A 25,826-nucleotide genomic window follows, 5' to 3' on the forward strand; every position below is an offset into this window, starting at 1 on the left:
GTTTGCTGGAAGATTTCTGATTACAGTTTCAATTTCCGTGCTTGTGATGGGTCTGTTAAGATTTTCTATTTCTTCCTGGTTCAGTTTTGGAAAATTGTACTTTTCTAAGAATTTGTCCATTTCTTCCACGTTGTCCATTTTATTGCCATACAATTGCTGATAGTAGTCCCTTATGATCCTTTGTATTTCTGTGTTGTCTGTTGTGATCTCTCCATTTTCATTTCTAATTTTATTGATTTGATTTTTCTCTCTTTGCTTCTTGATGAGTCTGGCTAATGGTTTGTCAATTTTATTTATCCTTTCAAAGAACCAGCTTTTGGCTTTGTTGATTTTTGCTATGGTCTCTTTTGTTTCTTTTGCATTTATTTCTGCCCTAATTTTTAAGATTTCTTTCCTTCTACTAACTCTGGGGTTCTCCAACTCTTCCTTTTCTAGTTGCTTTAGTTGTAGAGTTAGGTTATTTATTTGACTTTTTTCTTGTTTCTTGAGGTATGCCTGTATGGCTATGAACTTTCCTCTTAGCACTGCTTTTATAGTGTCCCACAGGTTTTGGGTTGTTGTGTTTTCATTTTCATTAATTTCTATGCATATTTTGATTTCTTTTTGCATTCCTATACATGAATAATGAGAAAGTAGAAAAAGAAATTAAGGAAACAATTCCATTCACCATTGCAACAAAAAGAATAAAATACTTAGGAATATATCTACCTAAAGAAACTAAAGACCTATATATAGAAAACTATAAAACACTGATGAAAGAAATCAAAGAGGACACTAATAGATGAAGAAATATACCATGTTCATGGATCGGAAGAATCAATATAGTGACAATGAGTATACTACCCAAAGCAATTTACAAATTCAATGCAATCCCTATCAAGCTACCAGCAACATTTTTCACAGAACTAGAACAAATAATTTCAAGATTTGTATGGAAATACAGAAAACCTCGAATAGCCAAAGCAATCTTGAGAAAGAAGAATGAAACTGGAGGAATCAACTTGCCTGACTTCAGGCTCTACTACAAAGCCACAGTCATCAAGACAGTATGGTACTGGCACAAAGACAGACATATAGATCAATGGAACAAAATAGAAAGCCCAGAGATAAATCCACACACATATGGACACCTTATCTTTGACAAAGGAGGCAAGAATATACAATGGAGTAAAGACAATCTCTTTAACAAGTGGTGCTGGGAAAACTGGTCAACCACTTGTCAAAGAATGAAACTAGATCACTTTCTAACACCCCACACAAAAATAAATTCAAAATGGATTAAAGATCTAAATGTAAGAACAGAAAATATAAAACTCCTAGAGGAGAACATAGGCAAAACACTCTCAGACATAAATCACAGCAGGATCCTCTATGATCCACCTCCCAGAATTCTGGAAATAAAAGCAAAAATAAACAAATGGGATCTAATTAAAATTAAAAGCTTCTGCACAACAAAGGAAAATATAAGCAAGGTGAAAAGACAGCCTTCGGAATGGGAGAAAACAATAGCAAATGAAGCAACTGACAAACAACTAATCTCAAAAATATACAAGCAACTTATGCAGCTCAATTCCAGAAAAATAAACGACCCAATCAAAAAATGGGCCAAAGAACTAAATAGACATTTCTCCAAAGAAGACATACGGATGGCTAACAAACACATGAAAAGATGCTCAACATCACTCATTATTAGAGAAATGCAAATCAAAACCACAATGAGGTACCACTTCACACCAGTCAGAATGGCTGTGATCCAAAAATCTGCAAGCAATAAATGCTGGAGAGGGTGTGGAGAAAAGGGAACCCTCCTACACTGTTGGTGGGAATGCAAACTAGTACAGCCACTATGGAGAACAGTGTGGAGATTCCTTAAAAAATTGCAAATAGAACTACCTTATGACCCAGCAATCCCACTTCTGGGCATACACACCGAGGAAACCAGAATTGAAAGAGACACATGTACCCCAATGTTCATCGCAGCACTGTTTATAATAGCTAGGACATGGAAACAACCTAGATGTCCTATCAGCAGATGAATGGATAAGAAAGCTGTGGTACATATACACAATGGAGTATTACTCAGCCATAAAAAAGAATTCAATTGAGTCAGTTCTGATGAGATGGATGAAACTGGAGCCGATTATACAGAGTGAAGTAAGCCAGAAAGAAAAACACCAATACAGTATACTAACACATATATATGGAATTTAGGAAAGATCGGCAATGACGACCCTGTATGCAAGACAGGGAAAGAGACACAGATGTGTATAATGGACTTTTGGACTCAGAGGGAGGGAGAGGGTGGGATGATTTGGGAGAATGACATTCTAACATGTATACTATCATGTAAGAATTGAATCGCCAGTCTATGTCTGATGCAGGATACAGCATGCTTGGAGCTGGTGCATGGGGATGACCCAGAGAGATGTTATGGGGAGGGAGGTGGGAGGGGGGTTCATGTTTGGGAACGCATGTAAGAATTAAAGATTTTAAAATTTAAAAAATAAAAAAATTAAAAAAATTAAAAATAAAAAAATAAAACCAGCTTGAACATCTGGAAGTTCACACTTCACATATTGCTGAAGCCTGGCTTAGAGGATTTTGAGCATTACTTTACTAGCATGTGAGATGAGCGCAATTGTGCAGTAGTTTGAGTATTCTTTGGCATTGCCTTTCTTTGGGATTGGAATGAAAACTAACCTTTTCCAGTCCTGTGGCCTACTGCTGAGTTTTCCAAATTTGCTGGCATATTGAGTGCAGCACTTTCACAGCATCATCTTTCAGGACTTGAAATAGCTCAACTGGAATTCCATCACCTCCACTAGCTTTGTTCGTAGTGATGCTTTCTAAGGCCCACTTGACTTCACATTCCAGGATGTCTGGCTTTAGGTGAGTGATCATACTATCATGATTATCTTGGTCATGAAGATCTTTTCTGTAGAGTTCTTCTGTGTATTCTTTCCACCTCTTCTTAATATCCTCTGCTTCTGTTAGGTCCATACCATTTCTGTCCTTTATCGAGCCCATCTTTGCATGAAATGTTCCCTTGGTATCTTTAATTTTCTTGAAGAGATCTCTAGTGTTTCCCATTCTGTTGTTTTCCTCTATTTCTTTGCATTAACCGCTGAGGAAGGCTTTCTTATCTCTTCTTGCTATTCTTTGGAACCCTGCATTAAAATGGGTATATCTTTCCTTTCTCCTTTGCTTTTCACTTCTCTTCATTTCACGGCTATTTGCAAGGCCTCCCCAGACAGCCATTTTGCTCTTTTGCATTTCTTTTCCATGGGGATGGTCTTGATCCCTGTCTCCTATACAATGTCACGAACCTCTGTCCATAGTTCACTCTATCTATCAGATTGAGGCCCTTAAATCTATTTCTCACTTCTACTTTATAATCATAAGGGATTTGATTTAGGTCATACCTGAATGGTCTAGTCGTTTTCCTACTTTCTTCAATTTAAGTCTGAATTTGGTAATAAGGAGTTCATGATCTGAGCCACAGTCATCTCCCAGTCTTGTTTTTACTGTTTAGAGCTTCTCCATCTTTGGCTGCAAAGAATATAATCAATCTGATTTCAGTTTTGACCAATTGGTGATGTCCAAGTGTAGAGTCTTCTCTTGTGTTGTTGGAAGAGGGTGTTTGCTATGAGCAGTGCGTTCTCTTGGCAAAACTCTATTAGTCTTTGCCCTGCTTCATTCTGCATTCCAAGGTCAAATTTGCCTGTTGCTCCAGGTGTTTCTTGACTTCCTAATTTGCATTCCAGTCCAATATAATGAAAAGGACATCTTTTTTGGGTGTTACTTCTAAAAAGTCTTGTAGGTCTTCATAGAACCGTTCAACTTCAGCTTCCTCAGTGTTACTGGTTGGGGCATAGACTTGGATTACTGTGATATTGAATGGTTTGCCTTGGAGACGAACAGAGATCATTCTGTCGTTTTTGAGATCATATCCAAGTACAGCATTTTGGACTCTTTTGTTCACCATGATGGCTACTCCATTTCTTCTAAGGGATTCCCACCCACAGTAGTAGATATAAATGGTCATCTGAGTTAAATTCACCCATTCCAGTCCATTTTAGTTCACTAATTCCTAGAATGTCGATGTTCACTTTTTCCATCTCCTGTTTGACCACTTCCAATTTGCCTTGATTCATGGACCTGACATTCCAGGTTCCTATGCAATATTGCTTTTTACAGCATCAGACCTTGCTTCCATCACCAGTCACATCCACACATGGGTATTTTTGCTTTGGCTCCATCCCTTCATTCTTTCTGGAGTTATTTCTCCACTGATCTCCAGCAGCATATTGGGCACCTACCGACCTGAGGAGTTCCTCTTTCAGTATCTTATCATTTTGCCTTTTCATACTGTTCATGGGGTTCTCAAGGCAAGAATACTGAAGTGGTTTGCCATTTCCTTCTCCAGTGGACCACATTCTATCAGACCCCTCCACCATGACCCGCCTGTCTTGGGTGGCTCTGCGGGCATGGCATGGCTTGGTTTCATTGAGTTAGACAAGGCTGTGGTCCTAGTGTGATTCTATTTAAAGATGGAAGAGGTAGTACTTTGCTAGGGCTTCTATAACATAATATCACAAACTATATGGCTTAAACAATAGAAATTTATTTCCTCACAGCTCTGGAGGCTAGAAGTTTAAGAACAAGATATCCACAGATTAGGTTTTTCTTGAGGCCTCACAGTCCTCTCCTCAGCTTGCAGGGGGCAAGCCAACCTCTCTGCATCTTCACAGAGTCTTTCTTCGGTGCACATGCATCCCTGGTGTCTCTCCATATACCCAAACATCCCCTCCTTATAGGGATACCAGTCAGACTGTACTAAGACCCACCCTAAAGACATCATTTAACTTTACTTCTTCAAAGACCCCATCTCAAAATATACTGACATTCTGTGGTACTAGCTGTTAAGACATCAACATGTGAGCAATACAAGGTATTGTATTAATATATAAGTGCAAAAAGTGTATTAGAGCAACATTAGAGTAACTCAAAAGAAGATATGGGCGGGTACACTTTTAAGGCTCTATAACAGGGAACGGAGCAATTGGAAAGAAGGGAAATGGCACTTCTTGGTTACCCATTATGTGACAGCTACTTACTTTTTTCCAGGTATGCATTTTGTTTTAATAAATAAAGCGTATTCATGGCATAGATCTTAAATCACATGACAAACAAACATTTATAGGCCAAAACAGGTAACAGCGAAGCAGCTATTGCTAGAAGGAATATGGCCTCACATGCAACTGAAGCCCAAAGAGCAAATACCTGACTCCAGAGCCCAGTATATACTGGCCTTCTAGGCTAGACACTGGACCAGAGAACAGGAGACTCAGAGACATTCATGCACCCACCATCTGACCCCTTGCCTTCTTACTGCAGAGCCAGCAGGAAGCTGAAATCTCAGATATGCTAGAGGAAGGTTTCCTAACCATATTAAGTGAAATTCTCCCATTGTTACCAATCAGCCAGGGGTGTTACCTACAGAAGGGTTGTTGTTGTTCAGTCACTCAGTTGTGTCTCCTCTTTTGCAACCCATGAACTGTAGCCTGCCAGGGTCCTCTATCCATGGAATTCTCCAGGAAAGAATGTTGGAGTGGGTTGACATTTCCTTCTATCCACTGATAAATACAGATATGAGAACAGCAAAGAGGAAATTACAGAGGTCATCTTGTTTCTTCAAATGTCAGAAGCATCCATGTCACAGCAGTAGATGGACACTACCTCCTGTAGGCATAGTCCAAACACTTCCTGTTGGCATTTGCACCAAACAAGGTTCCCTATACTTCTGGCATCATCTGCTAGACAATGAGGTCCAGCCAGCTTTTGAGGATATTGGAAACATTGATTTTGCAATCCCAACTATAGATTGCAACCCTGCCAGCTATTTCCTCAGGCAGGTAGGCCTTCGGATCATTTTAGACATTAACATCTCTTTTGGTGGTGATTTTGTACACAGACATTGCTTTTGCACTGCTGCCTTCACCAGTGGGAAATCTTGGGGGGTTTTTTGTTTTGTTTTGTTTTTTCAAAAATGACCATTCAGGGCTCCAACAACTGGTACAGGCCAAGGAGGATCAGGCCATTCAGCAGCAGTTGGCACCTGGCTCTATCTTTTACCATTCTGCTGAGTCTCTGTCTTTAGATCTGTGACAAGATCATTCATCTTTCAGTCTGACGATTTTGAGCCTCACTTGACTCATCAGACTGGACATCTGAATTTTCTTATTCTGCTCAATCTGCTTTTCTTTCTTCTCATAATATTCCATAATCTTCATTCTTTACGCTTGCACAAGCTGATATTTCTCAATGTTGAACTCCTCTTTTGCTTTCCTGTCTATTCTGCTTCCTCCTTGACTTTGTCAATAAAAGTCATCATGTACTTAATCAGCTTCTGCATGTTTGCATCACTGACAGAACAGATGCTGATGAGCAACCAGGAGAGGAAAGCTGCCACTTCAGGCCTCCTCTGTTTTGTTGTGCTATATGCTAGCATGTGTAAAGCCCATGGAAATTACAATCCAACCAGTTATCCCCATTTTATAAATGAGGAAATTGAGGCTCCAAGAAATGAAAAGACTTTACTAATGCAGTTAGAAGATGGTGGGCCCATGTTAAGAATTTAGGTGTATCATCAATGCTTATCTGCTTGCCACCAGTATGAGTTCATCCCTGGTGTTAGTCCTGGTTCTGCTACTCACTAATTTTTCTTGGACATTTCACCTCAAATGGAATCCACCTTCCTAATCAGTAAAATAACTGGTGTCGTCACCTACTATTTTCATAATTTATTATACTGCAAAAGTATGATAGCCCATTATATGCACATTGGAAATTAGAAACAAAATGGAAAAAGCTAAATGCAATATTGCTGTTGTTGTTGTTCAATCACTAGGTTGTGTCCCACTCTTTTGGACACCATGGAATATACATACCAGGCTCTTCTGTCCTTCACAGTCTCCCAGAGTTTGCTCAAATTTATGTTCACTGGGTTGGTGATAATAGCTAAACATCTCATCCTCTGCCACCCTCTTCTCCTTTTGCCTTCAATTTTGTCCAGCATTAGAGTCTTTCCCAATGAGTTGTCTCTTCACAACAGGTACCCAAAGTATTAGAGCTTCAGCTTCAGCATCAGTCCTTCCAGTGAATGTTCAGTATTGATTTCTTTCAGGATTGACTGGTTTGATCTCTTTGCTGTCCAAGGGACTCTCAAGAGCCTTCTACAGGACCACAGTTTGAAAGCAGAAATTCTTCAGTGCTCAGTTTTTATGGTTCAACTCTCATATCCATACATGACTAATGGAAAAATCATACTTTTGACTATGCAAACCTTTGTCAGCAAAATGATGTCTCTGCTTTTTAATACACTGTCTATGTTTGTCATAACTTTCCTTCCAAGGAGCAGGTGTCTTTTAATTTCATGGCTGCACTCACTGTCCACAGTGATTTTGGAACCTAAAACACAAAATCTGTCACTGCATCCACATTTTCCCATTCTATTTACCATTAAGTGACGAGACCAGATGCCATGATCTTAGTTTTTAGAATGATGAGTTTTAAGCCAGCTTTTTCACTCTTCTCCTTCACTCTTATCAAGAGGTTGTTTAGTTCTTTATTTTCTGCCATTAGAGTGGTATCATCTGAATATCTGAGGTTGTTGATATTTCTCCTAGCAATCTTCATTCCAGCTTATAATTCATCCAGCTCAGCATTTCACATGATGTACTCTGCATAGAAGTTAAATAAACAAGGGTAACAATATACAGTCTTGTTGTACTCCTTTTCCAATTGTGAACCATGTCCAGTTCTAATTGTTGCTTCTTGACCTGCATACTTGTTTCTCAGGAGGCAGGTAAGGTAGGCTGGTACTTCCATTTCTTTAAGAGTTTTCCATAGTCTGTTGTGATCCACACAAAGGCTTTGGTGTGATCAATGAAGCAGAAGTAGATGTTTTTCTGGAATTCCCTTCCTTTCTCTATAATCCAACGAATGTGGGCCATTTGATCTCTGGTTTCTCTGCCTTTTCTAAGCACAGCTTGTACGTCTGGAAGTTCTCATTTCAGCTACTGCTGAAGCCTAGCTTGAAGGATTTTGAGCATACCTTAATAGCATGTGAAATGAACACAATCGTACAGTAGTTTGAACATTCTTTGTCATTGCCTTTTTTGGAGATTGGAATAAAAAATTACCTTCTCCAGTCCTGTGGCCACTGCTGAGTTTTCCAAATTTGCTGACATAGTGAGTCCAGCATTTTAACAGCATCATCTTTTAGGATTTTAAATAGCTCAGCTGGAATTCTATCATCTCCACTAGCTTTACTCATAGTACTGCTTCCTAAGGCCCACTTGACTTCACACTCCAGGACGTCTGGCTCTAGGTGAGTGACCACACCATTGTGGTTATCTGGGCCATTAAGACCTTTTTGATATACTTCTGTATATTCTTGCTGCCTCATCTTAATCTATCCCACTTCTATTAGGCCTTTACTGTTTCTGTCCTTTATTACACCCATCGTTGCATGAAATGTTCCCTTGATACTTTCAATTTTCTTGAAGAGACAGATCTCTAGTCTTTCCCATTCTATTGTTTTTCTCTATATCTTTGCACTGTTCCTTTAAGAAGGCCTTCTAATCTCTCCTTGCTATTCTCTGGAATTTTGCATTCAGTTGTGTATGCCTTTCCCTTTCTCCCTTACCTTTTATTTCCCTTCTTTCCTCAGCTACGTATAAAGCCTCCTCAGATAACCACTTTGCCTTCTTGCATTTCTTTTTCTTTGGGATGATTTTGGTCATTGCCTCTTATACATTGTTATGAATCTCCATCTCTGGTTCTTCAGGCAATCTGTCTATCAGATCTAATCCCTTGGATTTATTTGCTACTTCCACTTTATAATCATAAGGGATTTGATTTAGATCATGCATTAATGGCCTAGTGGTTTTCCCTAGATTCTTCAATTTAAGCCTGAATTTGGCAATAAAGAGCTCATGATCTGAGCCACCGTCAGCTCTGGGTCTTTTTGTTGCTCACTGTATGGAGCTTTTCCATTTTTGGTTGCAAAGAACATAAACAGTCTGATTTCAGTATTGACCATCTGGTGGTGTCCACATGTAGAATCATCTCTTGGGTTGTTGAAAAAGGGCATTTGTTATGACCAGCATGTTCTCTTGACACAATTCTGCTAGCCTTTGTCCTGCTTCATTTTGTACTCCAAGGCCAAACTTGCCTGTTATTTCTGGCATCTCTTGACTTCCTCCTTTTGCATTTCAATCCCCTGTGATGAAAAGGACATCTTTTTCAGTGTTAGTTCTAGAAGGTGTTGTCGGTCTCATAGAATCAATCAACTTCATCTTTTTTGCATCAGTAGTTGGGGCATAAACTTGAATTAGTATGATGTTGAATGGTTTTCCTTGGAAATGAACCAAAATCATTCTGTTATTGAGGTTGCATCTAAGCACTGTATTTGGACTCTTTGTTTACTGTGAGTGCTATTCCATTTTTTTCTAAGAGCTTCTTGCCCACAGTAGTAGATACAATGGTCATCTGGACTAAATTTGCCCAAGCCCATCCATTTTAGTTCACTGATTGATAAGAAATCAATGTTCAATCTTTCCATTTCCCACTTGACCACATCTGATTTACCTTGATTCATAGACCTAACATTCCAGGTTCCTAGGCAATATTGTTTTTTATAGAATCAGACTTTACTTTTACCACCAGACACATCCACAACTGAATGTCATTTCCACTTTGGTCCAGTTGCTTTGTTTTTTCTGGAGCTATTAGTAACTGCCCTTCACTCTTCCCCAGTAGCATACTAGACACCTTTAGACTTGGGGAGCTCATCTTCTGCTGTCATATCTTTTTGCCTTTTCATACTGTTTATTGGGTTCTCCAGACAAGAATACTATAGTGAATTGCAATTTCCTCTCTCACTGGACCACGTTTTGTCAGAACACTCCTCTATGATCCATTCTTCTTTTGTAGCCCTGCAAGGCATGGCTCATAGCTTCATTGTGTTATACGAGCCCCTTCGCCATGACAAGTCTGTGATCTATGAAGTGGAAACACAATATGCCATTCTAATAAAAGCACTGTAAATATTTTGGTAAGATTCCTTTCTGGTACATAGGAAGGTAAAGTTTCTTTCTTGTGTCACTCCATTTTAAAGAAAAATAAGTGGTCGTAACTTTATGGGACCCAGACCAGATTAGAAAAATAAAAGAAGAGAGACAAAGAGAATAATGACATTCTAAGAGTTCTCTTCATCTTAGTTATTTAGGTTTCTTTGCCTGGGGCTTCCCTGGTGGCTCAGAAGGTAAACAATTCACTTTCAATGCAGGAAATCTGGGTTTGATCCCTGGGTCAGGATGATCCCCTGGAAAAGGGAATGGCAACCACTCCAGTATTATATCCTGGAGAATTCCATAGACAGAGGATCCTAGCAGGCTACAATCCATGGGGTCACCAAGAGTCAGACATGATTGAGCACTAACATGTTGTCCTGTGGTTGCCTATCTGTGAGGCAGGACTGACCTATGTCATTAACACATACACACACAAACACACACACACACACCAGCTTTATGAAAAAACAAACTGATTTGATTCTAAGGGCCAAGAAGAAAGAACAAGCTGGAATCAAGACTTCCAGGAGAAATATTAATAACCTCTGATATGCAGATAACACCACCCTTATGGCAGAAAATGAAGAAGAACTAAAGAGCCTCTTGATGAAAGTGAAAGAGGAGAGTGAAAAAGTTGGCTTAAAACTCAACGTTCAAAAAACTAAGATCATGGCATCCGCTCCCATGACTTCATGGCAAATAGAAGGGGAAACAGTGGAAACAGTGATAGACTTTATTTTCTTGGGCTCCAAAATCACTGCAGATGGTGACTGTAGCCATGAAATTAAAAGACGCTTATTCCTTGGAAAGAAAGTTATGACCAACCTAGACAGCATATTCAAAAGCAGAGATATTACTTTGCCAACAAACATCTGTCTAGTCAAAGCTATGGTTTTTCCAGTAGTCATGTATGGATATGAGAGTTGGACTATAAAGAAACCTGAGCACCAAAAAATTGATGCTTTTGAACCATGGTGTTGGAGATGACTCTTGAGAGTCGCTTGGACAGTAAGTTCTGAATATTCATTGGAAGGACTGATGCTGAAGTTGAAACTTCAGTCTTTGCCACCTGATGTGAGAACTGACTCACTGGAAAAGACCCTGATGCTAAGACTGAAGGCCGGAAGAGAAGGGGACAACAGAGGATGAGATGATTGGATGGCATCACCAACTCAATGGACATGAGTCTGAGCAATCTCCAGGAGTTGGTGATAGACAGGGAAGCCTGGCAAGCTGCAGTTGATGGGGTCGCAGAGAGTCAGACATAACTGAGTGACTGAACTGAACTGAAAAGGAAAGAACCTAACCTGAGGGAATAGCCACAGGGTAGACAAAGAGACATTAAGGGAGGGGGAGAAGAGAGCAGCCTGGACAGAATACACTCCTTGATCTACATCCAAATAGACTCATAATGAACCTAAAAGTGACTTGAGGCAAAAAAGCAAAGGAGTGTATTGCACCATTCTCTGGCCCCTGTGTGTGCATTTGATAGTCTTAGACTTCGTTGCAACAGACTGAATGCCCTTCCAAAAATTAAGGGCATGGCAAAGTGGTTATATAATTTATCTTGGAGACTAGGAATAAATATATACATATATATCAAATATATGTTTATGTACAAGTTTGTGATTTGCCTCTGCTTTTGTCATTTAGCAACACAAGCATATTTAATATAATTATATAGCCTTCACAGCCCTGACTTTAATGCCTGAATAATGTCCAGCTGAATAAGTATACCAACCAGTTTACTTAGTCATTATTCTATTTTGAGACCTCTGAATATTTCCACCTTGTATGCTAGTGTAGCAGTGTGTTCAGTGAGGCAGTCTATAATTTTTAAGAGAGAAAAATTTTCTGTATAACTTCACAGCAATTCCTTGGTAAAGATATCAGTTATGCTAGAGAGAACCTTAGTTTGGAGAGGGTAAAATGAATGACACTTCAGTATACAATATAAAACAGCAAGCATCCCACACAAGACTATGGAAGAGTTTTTAAATCTTATGAGTTCCTAGGAGTTAAAATACCAGTAATTGGAGGAATTAGGCAGTACCTCTCTCCCACAAAGCCATGTGCATGCGTGCTAAGCCTCTTCAGTAGCATCTGACTCTTTGTAACCCTATGGACTATACTCCACCGGGCTTCTCTGTCCATGGGGATTCTCCAGGCAAGAATAATGGAATGGGTTGCCATGCCCTCCTCCAGGGAATCTTCACAACTCAGGGATCAAACCCACATCTATCTCCTGCATTAGCAGGCGAGTTCTTTACCATTAGCGCCACCTATGAAGCCCTAAAACTTTATGTAGGACCAATAAGCCTTTTAAAAGAAGAATCTATTCCCTAGGATATTTAATGTTACTGGAATATACCTAAAGGCAAGATCATGGGAAAGTATAGGTGTCCAAAGAAAAAATCCCCTAGGAAAATAATGTTATACTCTGTACTGGCCAATGAGGCCAACCTCAGGCTCTGGAATGTTGTAAGGAAGGGCTGGCTCTGCAGCATTTGGCTGATACTGGTACAACCACTATAATGTGCCTTGAGAAATACAGTTGGGTATATGCACTGAATGAGCTGATCACTAAGAATTGTTTGATATGGTTACCTAAAGCATTAAGAGAAATCCCAAACCAAAGAATAGCTAAACAGATTAAGTAGCTTCAAATTATCAGTTGACTTCTTCCTCTAGAAGGTGTGATAGCAAATCCTGTTCTATCTGGGTTTTGAAAAGAAGCATTTCTTTACCTCCACATTTAGGCACAAATCTTAGACAGGATTTAGTATGCTGCATCCGGTCACTTCCAGTGTATGTTGGCCCAAAGGAAAAGATGACAATGGTTCAGAGAAGATGAAACTATCACATTAAGCCAAAGGACCTCATTATAACACCATTATTTATTAAGTTGATTATAATGTACCATTCAGTAACATCATACAATATTAGCTTATTCAAATCAAGCTCACCTATCACAGGAAAACTGGGAAAAATATCCACTTACTTTTCTCCTTTCTAATGGCCATAAAGCTAATAATAGTCTCTTTATAAGCTTTATTCTGTTTCTGAGTCTCCTATTTTAGAAAACCAAAAGCCTGCCTAAAATTCTCTCCTTCAAGCAAAATTTATCCAGCTTGTATACATTAATAATGCCTAAGGTCAACCACCAAGTTTTCTTTATTTCAATTACCCTCAGTGCACCTGGCATACAGCAAGTGCTCAATGACTGTTTATTGAAGTGATTTGTGGTACATATACACAATGGAGTATTACTCAGCCGTTAAAAAGAATTCATTTGAATCAGTTCTGATGAGATGGATGAAACTGGAGCCAATTATACAGAGTGAAGTAAGCCAGAAAGAAAAACACCAATACAGTATACTAACACATATATATGGAATTTAGGAAGATGGCAATGACGACCCTGTATGCAAGACAGGAAAAAAGACACAGATGTGTATAACGGACTTTTGGACTCAGAGGGAGAGGGAGAGGGTGGGACGATTTGGGAGAATGGGAATTCTAACATGTATACTGTCATGTAAGAATTGAATCGCCAGTCCATGTCTGACGTAGGGTGCAGCTTGCTTGGGGCAGGTGCATGGGGATGACCCAGAGAGATGTTGTGGGGAGGGAGGTGGGAGGGGGGTTCATGTTTGGGAACGCATGTAAGAATTTAAGATTTTAAAATTTAAAAAAAAAAAAAATAAATAAAAAATTTAAAAAAAAATAAAAAATAAAAATAAAAATATATGTATTGGTGATTGAATTTTCCCTTTATATGCAGATTTTTTATCACATCCAGGAAGATATCTGACCTAAGGTAATTGATTCTTGAAAGTCACCTGAACTGACTCAGATAATATATTGTTTCATGTTTAAAATATATTTTTTGAGCACCCCTTAAGTAACCTATGTGTTAGCAATGAAAAAGTTCTAGAGTTATTTGTGACATGTCTTTTTCTCTAAATTAATAAACCATTTATTTAAGACAACCCATCTATCCATTTAATTTTCCTCCCTCCTGAAAGAGTTGACCGATAATATAATCCTTACTATTCATATTAGTTGAGGAACAAAGTATCATTTAGAATTTGCTGAGATAAACATATTTTGATTTGTCTTCCTTTCCAAACTGTGAGTTTACTGAGTTTACTGAGAATTTGCTGAGATAAACATAACTTGAATATAAGATCAAAACAACAAAGGACTCTTGATGCACAAGTTTTTGCTTTTCAATAATGAGCCCAAATCCTCCCCACATCACTCTCATAGAGTACTATAAACATTTGAGATTTCATTTCAAGTATAATGTTTAGGAGGATTGCCACCAGGTTCTGGAGAATGGTACATCCATTATCCTCTTAAAATGTTTTCACTGCTATGATCAGAATGAATTAAGAAGTAAACCCACTGGAAAAATTACAGTTATTCATCTCTTCTGTACCAGTGTTGGGAATGAATATCACTTTTCCTGGAAATGTTATTATATGTTAATTTATCTGTATTCCATTAAGTGACAAGTATTCTGGAAAGCCAGCCTTACCCATCTCTTGGCGACTCCTATCACTCTGCTTGTAAAAATTACTAATCCAGTGCTTCAAGTATATTATTAAGCATAAAAGTAGAGCTATAAGTAGTAGAGAAAAACACTTGTTTATAAACATATAAGTGGTTCCATGACCTGCACTTTATTTCATAATAACAGATTTGATTATAAAGTAGGGATGTTCTCTGTGTAAAAATTTTTTAAAAGTCAGCACTGGAATTTATTTTAGGGTATCTTCCAATCTTTCCCATCCCAGTACACACAGATATACAAAAATTAGATTTACCTACACTTTTACTACTTTAGAATGTTAACTCAGGAAGTCACATCCCCAAATGGTAGAGCCTAGGTGACTGTCTCCTTTTAGAATGCATCTAATTTCAATGTGAGTGTAAATTAATTACCTTCCCCTTCCAACTGACACAGGCCAATTTGTACTGAGAGGTAAGGGTGGCAAAGCAGAAAGGGTGATCAATAGCCTGTTATACAGGGCCACAGGAAATCTGATCCCCAGAGGGCTCAGAAAGCCAAAGAGGGCAAGAAGTTAATGAGGGCAAGATAGCAAATCTACACTATAATTTAATTTGCAAGTTGAAAAACTGTGACTATTTTGCCAAGAAGTCTTTTATCCCATTTTCTCCAATAGCAGAAATCTGTGATTACCAGTCTTTCATCCAGTGTGAAGTGAACACACATACAGAACAGAAAACTAAAATCCAAGGGGGATTTTAATTTATATTGACAAATTACTTGAATTTAATAAAAAAAATTATTGTTCTAAAAATATACTGATTGCATGATAAGAATCAAAGTATCATTGTATTTAAATTTTTTAATTATTTAAAAATGATGATATCCAAGTGACATCTAGAATTTAGATCAACCCAGACTCAACCAAGTGAAAGTGAAAGTCACTCAGTCATAACTGACTCTTTGCAACCCTGCGGACTATACAGTCCATGGAATTCTCTAGGACAGAATCGTGGAGTGGGTAGCCTTTCCCTTCTCCAGGGGAGCTTTCCAACCCAGGGTTCAAACCCAAATCTCCTGCATTGCAGGCAGATTCTTTACCAGCTGTGCCACAAGGGAAGCCCAAACTCAACCAAAATTCATTCAAATGTTTTGGGTATTCCATGTTTACTGTCACTATTACTATCAGGGTTGCAGAAATAGAAGATGAAAGAGATTGTCCAAGCTCTCAGTAAATTGACAATTTGGAGAGGAAGGCAAGTCAAAAAGGTTATAAATAGTGTGCTATGTGTATCTCTAAATTTGTAATACTATATCACCTATTTCATAGTAAGAATTACATGAAGTAATCTATATAAATTATTTTGCAAAATGAGGTTCGTGACATTGTACAGGAGACAGGGATCAAGACCATCCCCATGGAAAAGAAATGCAAAAAAAGCAAAATGGCTGTCTGGGGAGGCCTTACAAATAGCTGTGAAAAGAAGAGAGGCGAAAAGCAAAGGAGAAAGTCTTCTTCAACGATCAATGAAAAAAAATAGAGGAAAACAACAGAATGGGAAACACTAGAGATCTCTTTAAGAAAATTAGAGATACCAAGGGAACATTTCATGCAAGGATGGGCTCGATAAAGGACAGAAATAGTATGGGCCTAACAGAAGCAGAAGATATTAAAAAGAGGTGGCAAGAATACATGGAAGAACTGTACAAAAAAGATCTTCAGGACCCAGATAGTCATGATGATGTGATCACTAATCTAGAGCCAGACATCTTGGAATGTGAAGTCAAGTAGGCCTTAGAAAGCATCACTACAAAGGCAGTGGAGGTGATGGAATTCCAGTTCAGCTGTTTCAAACCCTGAAAGATGATACTGTGAAAGTGCTGCACTCAATATGACAGCAAATTTGGAAAACAGCAGTAGGCCACAGGACTGGAAAAGGTCAGTTTTCATTCCAATCCCAAAGAAGGCAATGCAAAAGAATGCTCAAACTACCATACAATTGCACTCATCTCACACACTAGTAAAGTAATGCTCAAAATTCTCCAAGCCAGGCTTCAGCAATACATGAACCGTGAACTCTCTGATGTTCAAGCTGGTTTTAGAAAAGGCAGAGGAACCAGAGATCAAATTGCCAACATCCTCTGGATCATGGAAAAAGCAAGAGAGTTCCAGAAACACATCTATTTCTGCTTTATTGACTGTGCCAAAGCCTTTGACTGTGTGGATCACAATAAACCTTGGAAAATTCTGAAAGAGATGGGAATACCAGACCACCTGACCTTCCTCTTGAGAAACCTGTATGCAGGTCAGGAAGCAACAGTTAGAACTGGACATGGAACAACAGACTGGTTCCAAATAGGAAAAGGAGTACGTCAAGGCTGTATATTGTCACCCTGCTTATTGAATTTCTATGCAGAGTAAATCATGAGAAATGCTGGCCTGGAAGAAACACAAGCTGGAATCAAGATTGCTGGGAGAAATATCAATAACCTCAGATATGCAGATGACACCACCCTTATGGCAGAAAGTAAAGAGAAGCTAAAAAGCCTCTTGATGAAAGTGAAAGAGGAGAGTGAAAAAGTTGGCTTAAAGCTCAACATTCAGAAAACGAAGATCATGGCATCTGGTCCCATCACTTCATGGGAAATAGATGGGGAAACAATGGGAACAGTGTCAGACTTTATTTTTGGGGGGCTCCAAAATCACTGCAGATGGTGTTTGCAGCTATGAAATTAAAAGACGCTTACTCCTTGGAAGAAAAGTTATGACCAACCTAGACAGTATATTCAAAAGCAGAGACATTGCTTTGCCAACTAAGGTCCATCTAGTCAAGGCTATGGTTTTTCCTGCGGTCACGTATGGATGTGAGAGTTGGACTGTGAAGAAGGCTGAGCGCCGAAGAATTGATGGGTTTGAACTGTGGTGTTGGAGAAGACTCTTGAGATTCCCTTGGACTGCAAGGAGATCCAACCAGTCCATTCTGAAGGAGATCAGCCCTGGGATTTCTTTGGAAGGAATGATGCTAAAGCTGAAACTCCAGTACTTTGTCCACCTTATGCGAAGAGTTGACTCATTGGAAAAGACTCTGATGCTGGGAGGGATTGTGGGCAGGAAGAGAAGGGGATGACCGAGCATGAGATGGCTGGATGGCATCACGGACTCGATGGACATGAGTCTGAGTGAGCTCTGGGGGATGGTGATGGACAGGGAGGCCTGGCGTGCTGCGATTCATGGGGTCGCAAAGAGTTGGACACGACTGAGTGCCTGAACTGAACAGAACTGGTGGCACATAGTAATTTAAATAAATATAAGCATCAGAAAATGATGTCAACTATGGTGATGATGATGACATCGTCAGGCCACCATCCCAAGAATCTATGGGAACATTGAGGACACAGAATGGAGATTAGTTAAGGGTCTTTAAAAGAAAATCTTTCCTGTTAGAGGTATAAATCTGAGCTAAACTGTTGACGGATACAAGATATAATCCAATAATAAAGAGTTAAGGAAGCGATGGAAATGTCCTAGACAGATAAAAGGCTTCGGTGCTTTGCCCCCTACCCTGACCAGTTTAAGATCGTTTCTGAGTCTTGGAGCAGCCTTGTACCAGGCATCTAGTACCTGAATCCTCTCGATGTGAATAGCCTCAACAGATGTCTGGTTGAACCACGTTCTCTCATCTTCTGTGGTAAGCGAAATCCTATTAACTTTTCAGGGCCCAACTCAGTCACCAGTATATTTCTTGATGTTTACGTCATGCACGCTAAGTTGTTTGGATCGTGTCTGACTCTTTACAACCCTATGGACTATATATAGCCCTCAGGCTCCTCTGCCCATAGAATTTTTCAGGCAAGAATTCTAGAGAGGGTTGCCAGTTCCTTCCCCGAGCAATCCTCCCGACTCAGGGGTCACACCTGCACCTCCTGTGTCATTCATTGCAGGTGGATTCCTCACCACTGAGCCACCAGGGAAGCCAGTATAAGTCATAGCTACTCTAAATTTCAAATAATAACTCTAAACTAACTTGAGTATGGTACACTTGAATGCTTACAAACTTTCCACCCACCACCCATTCCACAAACACCCCAAACCAGCATCTCATCTGTGCTTCTACAGGACTATGAAATTAGAGCACTTTACTACATTGCTTCACAGTCACTTTTCAGACCAACTAATAAACGTATTCATTTGAGTCCTCAGTGTTTATTAAAAAGGATATTAAAGAGAAATTTGTCTGCACAAATGCAACTGAGAACAAAATGCAACTAAGAGGAGTCATCTCCGACTTTCACCCTCCTTTCACCTAGTAAGTGGTGTGGGAATGTAAGCCATTTCCATAATTCATAGGCATCCTGTGACGTGCAAGGTTATTTTTGAATTTGTTTCCTGTAAGAAAAGATTTCCTTCCTAAAATTAGATTGTGAATCTACTTCCAAAGCCACTAATCAAACATAAGTTAAAGCTACTTAAATAAGGGAGAGAAAATTTTACAGCTCTAAAATCATTAGAAATAGGTCACCAAAAGCTTCAATAAAACTTCAGAAAAGGTTCCAATAAAAAATAGGTATTCTCATTAAGAAGCTGTAAAGTAATCCCACTATCAAACAGGAAAAAGAATCACATATGCAAAAGCAGCAAATACAGTCTATAAAGTCATTTAATGAAGCAGAAATTTGTATCTATGCCATATCTAGTGCACTTCTGGAAAAACCTTGGCATATTCACTAATTATGAACCATATATTACACAGTTATTATGGTTATTATTCAGCAATAAAAGATTTCAAGCTGGCTGTCTCCTTCACCATAGTTAGCAAAGAAATATTGGCACATATATGATCTACTTAAATAGGTTAGAAAATAGGAGGGAATTTACTAACTAGCCCTTTAATTATGCAAACAGAGTTTCCATAATTCTGAAAGTGAATTCTATGACACCCACAGATTTCCTTATAATCTAGCCATAAATAGTAATTACAGTGTTCAGAGTAGAAACTGCTGTATTTTAGGTTGCAAAGCAGTCTTTATTATTATCTTCTGTATTAAGTCATTTGATAACTGTCTAAAACTTTTTTAGTAGGGTGATTCTTATTTTCTTTGAAAGTCATATTTTTCTTTATTTTCATGAAAAGTGTAAGAAAAGTTTGTTCAGCCATTTTCAAATTAAAGGACAATGGGGAAGGACATTTGCTATTGAACTTTAAAACATTATATTTAGCAGGTCCTCCGTGGGTTGCATAATCAGTTCAAGACTATGGATTAACAATCAAAGGGAGCTTAGACACTGACCTACATTTGAGAAACCCTACACATACAACCATGAATTCATCATCTCCAGAGAACTGAAAACCTTTTGGGTAACCTGCTAGTGAGGCAGCACCTGCCCCAATATTATACTGCTAGGGACCAGGAAAAAACTCACCCTGAAAAGCACCACATTAAAGGTGAGAAAAACAGTAGAAGTCCTATATAACTCAGCATTAGTTTTCAGACCTAACTAATCGTGCTGCAAGGCAATGATCATTTAACTATTTATTAGGCAGGTTGAAATCTACGGATACTTTAGGACCCACATTTGATAGGCCATTATTTTCATCCTCAGGATACTGAACACGCAAGTTGCCAAAATTGACTGAGCCACATCAGAGCAGAGATAATTCAACTATCAGGATAAATTAAACTTGAGCTTTACACCCAAATGTTTCAGTCACTTCAGCCTAACACAGGTACAAAATTTAACTTACACTGCCACCAAAATCCACTCCCTATCCTGTTTCCTATCTCAGTGAATAGACTCTTTATTTACCCAATGGATTGCTCAAGTCAGAAAAGTAAGCATCATCTTTGATGGTTCCCTCTTCACATCTTGCACATCTAATCACAAGTCTTTCAAATTTCCTTATTCATTCATTTCTCTTCATCCCCTCTATCATCAGCATAGTTCAGACTACCAAAAATCACTTCTCTGGATCTACAGATAAATCTAGAAAAAGACTCATGAGTCTTTAGGTCCCTTCTAGAGCCTTGTATCTAATTTTACATTCAAAATTTTGTATTCTTTCTTAAAGAGAACCCCAAAATATATAACCTGTGGACCCTACAAAAATTTATATCTTCTTCTACCTATATTATGTGCAAAAACTTCCAATCTCCTTGATAATGTAGATGAAGTGGTCTTTCTTAAACACAAATATGACTATGTACTTCCATTGCTCAAAAGTTTCCAGCTGTGGCATGTTTTTCTTAGGATTTCATCTCAACTCCTTAAATTTAAATCTTTTGTAGTCTATGTATATCTTATGATCTACAACTTCTCCAGCTACCCTGCAGTCCTTATACCATATTCTGTAGACATACCAGAATGTGATCCCTTGCAGCTTCCCATTCTCTCTTCCTGAGACAGCAGAAACCAGGTCTTGCTTCCTGTTAAACCAGTAGTACCTAGCACCACTGTGTCATTTAGTAGATATTTCATAAATATTTGTTGATGGAATACATGAATGAATAATGAATACATTTACATCACCAGTCCAAATCCAGGCATACGGATCAGAAACCCATGAGGGATCAATCAAGCAAGAAAAGTATTGATTGATTCCTGCAACTAAATTGCAGTTGACTTCCCATGGTCATGAGTAATTATATGGGAAATAATTTTTGATGAATCATATATCATGGGAATTGAAAGTGAAAGTATTAGTTGCTCAGTTATTTCCAACTCTTTGTGATCCCATGGACTGTAGTGTCCATGGAATTCTCCAGGCAAGAATATTGGAGTGGGTTCCCATTTCCTTCCCCAGAGGATTTTCCTGACCCAGGGATTGAACCCAGGTCTCCCAAATTGCAGGCAGATTCTTTACCATCTGAGACACTAGGGAAGATATATAGGAACAGACATTAAATCTCATTTTAACTAAGTTTCTCTCTCCCTTAGAAATCTGCATTTCTTCCCAATTTCCTATTGTTTTGAATGTAATGACTGATATATAAGAGTTTTCTGGTCTGGTATTGCCCTAACTACCAAACAATGAGAATACATAAAAAGTATCTAATCCAGGACCTGAACATAGATGATCAAATCTATTATTTTATTATAGGTTTTTTCCCTATTCACTTACCAACATGTAATGAGGCTAACTCAAAAGTTTTCTCATCCATATTTCCCTACCTCTTCCAGAGATATTCTTAGCAGATAACTAAGATGAAACCTTTCCTCAGTTATCTTGACAATTACTTTCAATATATTAATACTTACTTAGATTGTGTCTCATGGTAATAGAATTCCAATAACTGATTATAAAATACCACAAGCTTTTTAATATTCATTCCTTTAAGAAACATTCATTGAATATTCACTTTATGTGCTAGGCAGTGTATAACAAGATACATAAAAGAAATTTATATTGTCCTACAAGCCTTTTCCCATGTAGAAACATAACTTTATCATGTTTTATACTACTCAATAAAATTCTTAGATCCTTTTATATGGTTCCCGCATATCTTCTTGGTAAATGTACCAAATATACACTGAATACATTGTAGATATTATAGTATAGTGGATAGATACAGATTTGAATGTTAGCATTAGGTTTTAGGTAGAATATAGGTAGGTAGGTAGATAGACATCTGAATATTATATCCATATACATGCTTACTAAAATTTCACATACTTATGCATAAATTGGATTTACTTACAACATAGTTTTTAACCATTGAGTTAATATAGCTTTTAATATTAATAGCTCATAGGTCAAAGCTTCTATCCATTATTTTTTGGTCAATATTTTCTTAGCTCTTCTTGCTTTTTCTCTCTTCTAGGGGAATTTTAATATTATTTCATCAAGTTTAAGATAATGGTATTGAGATTTTAGGATACCTACATCAAGTCCATAAATTAATTTATGAATAAATGGCATCTTTGACCTTGCACAATAATCCATGAAGCCTAATAAAAATGATCAGGCACATTGCACCTGTGTCCATGCTTTTTATTAGTGTATTGAAATCTCCACATTCTACAAAATATTCACATGTACTATCTATCCATTCGGTTGTTGATTAGCTAAAAAACAAAGAAAAGGGAAAAATATCACACTATGTTAAAATAACATACAAATTAGTTTGATATCCCTACAGGTAAAGCCCTATGATATCAAATATTTAATTTGGTATCAAATATTTAATACAATTCACTGGCTGGAGGAAGTCATACTTACACAGAATTCAATGGAAATAGGAACTTTCTACCCGGCATTCTTTTCAGGAAAATGTTATTGTGCATGAGCACTTTACTTCCAATCCCAGTAAAAGAGGTATTGTTCCTTAATACCAGGATTAAAAATAGTTAAAATCCTGGATACAGGGGTGTTTTAACTCTGAGAGGGTATGAAGGAAAAGAATAAATCAAACCAGTGGAATAAGCAGGGGCAGATAAGAATTAAAATTACCCACTGGGTTTTACGAGCCTCATGATTTTAGATCTACGTAAAGTGAAAAAGTAGCATATTGGCTTGTAAGAACCTTGAGAGCAGAGATATTCTCTTTATTCTACCACAAACTTGCACATAGAACATGCTCACATAGAGTCAGAACTGGGAGATTTTTCTGAATAGCCTGGTGATAGTTTTTAGATCCTAAATAGTATTCTCTAAATATTCAAAGTGAAAATATTGTAGACCAAAGCTTACCTTTTGATTAGCACACACATACTACCAGATTTTGGCTTCCCTGTTAGCTCAGTAGTAAAGAATCCACCTGCCAAACAGGAGACATGAGTTCAATCCCTGGGTCAGGAAGATCCCCTGGAGCAGGAAATGGCAACCTGCTCCAGTATTCTTGCCTGGAAAATCCCATGGACAGAGGAGCCTGGTGGGCTACAGTCCATGGGGTCACAAAAGAGTTGGACACGACTTAGTAAGTATACAAAAAGAATCTCTTTAAGATAAAGATCCTTGTCTCACTCATCTTTTCACCACTGGTATTTAACATTGACCAATTTTGTACACATTAAATCAAAATAGTGAGGAAAATGGCATCATCCTTACAGATAAAGGTAATGAGTAAATGTGAGCATACATATGTGTCTGTATATACATGTGTGTGAGTGTGTGAAGTTGCTCAGTCGTATCTGACTCTTTGCGACCCCGTGGACTGTAGCCCCCTGTCCATGGGATTCTCCAGGAAGAATACTGGAGTGGGTTGCCATTTCCTTCTCCAGGGGATCTTCCCAACCCAGGAATCAAACCCAGGTCTCCTGCATTGCAGGCAGACGCTTATCCTCTGAGCCACCAGGGAAGCCCTGTATATATATACATAGGTATGTTTTTTTTTTTTTATTATATCCCAATATAGAGGTACAAATGACCAGTATGACTTTATGCTCTGAAAAGTGTGAAAATAATTGGTTTGGAATTAACAAAGTTACTGACATTTAAAAAGGCCAATGCTAGAGAAAAAGCACATTATTTTTTGACTAAGTTGCAGGGTGAGCCCTTAACAATTAGGTCTGTGCACATACCCACATAACTGTAGAAGTCAGAAGTTTTTTAAAACTAGTTAAGAAGCACTAGTTGACCTTTCCTTATCTTCTTTTGAGTGCACCTTTATTAACATGCCCTTCAAAAACTGCAAACTACACAAAGACAAGAAAACAGTGCTCTCCCAAAGAATTAGAAATGGAGGTAACTCATGGATGGCTCTAGCCTATGGCATATTCACTCACACCTTGCTCCTTGCATAGCTCTTCCTTTATTTTCAACTCTAGAAAACAAAGTAAGGGGAAAAAAATTGTAATATGACCTACAATTTTTAAAAAACAGTAGGATGCCACTGTTCAGAGATACACACGAATGTTAGCATTAAAATCACCATATTACCATAGCACGGGCGCAGAAGATGACAAAAATGACAACACAGCCTAGGAGAAATGGGTGCAAGGCCTCTGGGCAAGCCACCATCTGTGCATTCTTTCTACATTTCCATCATTGAACCAAAGGTTTGTGTTCACAGCAGTATTTAATTTGGAAAGTAAAGTAGCAGCACCAAAAAAAAAAAAAAAATCGAAAAGATGCCTATTCCATAATGGAGTATCTGCTGACAATACACCATTATTGTGATTATGTTTTAGCTAGTCATGGAAAAGCTCTCCACAAAGCAAAAGATTCCAACAAGCACCTAAGTGGCCATGTTCTCCCTAAGAAGCATTGCTGTGTTTCTACAATGCCAAAAGTTCTACTATAAAATAGGGGAAGCCTCTTTCTTTCTTCCATAGTACATCAAATGGAAGAGATATCATTGCTGATTAAGTTCAGGTACTGACAGTGATACTGGGCTCAGGAGTGAACAGCAGAGAATAGTCAGAAGAATATTGAAAAGAAAGAAGAAAGATCTGCATCTCTATGAATAAATCATTCCATATGCCTGCTATAACTACCCTGTTTTCTTCAAGAATGCTGTAGAATGTGCTTGTCCTAACCTCCTCAGAAAGCTAGTGTACTAAATAGCTATTTGCAAAACTCATCCAACATATCAAATATGCTGAAGAAAAACAGCAGGCAAGTTGGGGAAAATGTGGTAATGTGTCAAAGGACAGTCACAGAGCACACAGATGTATGAGGAAAGAGTTACATCCTCCTCAGGCCATGGTCTCATTTGCTTTCCATAAAGGGGAGAAACATGAGATCAAAAAAGCATTTTAAAAAATAGTAAACTTCTATCTCACATTAGACAAAAAAATCCATTCCAGGAGGACTGCAGTTTTAAATCTGAAAGTAAAAACAATAAGGCTACCATAAGATAATGCAAGTGAATATGTTCTAGATGATTCTGAAGTTAAGAAATATTTCCCAAACAGAGGACAAAGGCACTAACCTAAGAAAAAAAAATCAATATACATGATTACATTAAAATTAACTTGTTTTCATTAAAAAAAAATACTATTAGGAAAGTGAAAAGTCAACCACAGGCTGGGGAAAAGTATCTGGAACCCACAGAGTGAACAAAAGACTCTTACTGAGAATAAATATTCAAACTCAATAGAAAAGGTAGGCAAGAGATTAGGAACAAGAATTTAACAGGAAAGGATACCTGAATGTTCAACAAACATAGGCAAGGAGGCTTAACCACATTAGCAGTGAAGAAAAGTTAAAAACACACCTCTACAAACTCATCAC

At 38.2% G+C, this 25,826-nt stretch overlaps 1 pseudogene; it reads right to left on the reverse strand.

Moving 5' to 3' along the window:
• Nucleotides 5,736–6,511, reverse strand: LOC102175958 (annotated as a pseudogene).

This window comes from Capra hircus, chromosome 8, assembly GCF_001704415.2.
Source record: "Capra hircus breed San Clemente chromosome 8, ASM170441v1, whole genome shotgun sequence".
Lineage (NCBI taxonomy): Eukaryota > Metazoa > Chordata > Mammalia > Artiodactyla > Bovidae > Capra > Capra hircus.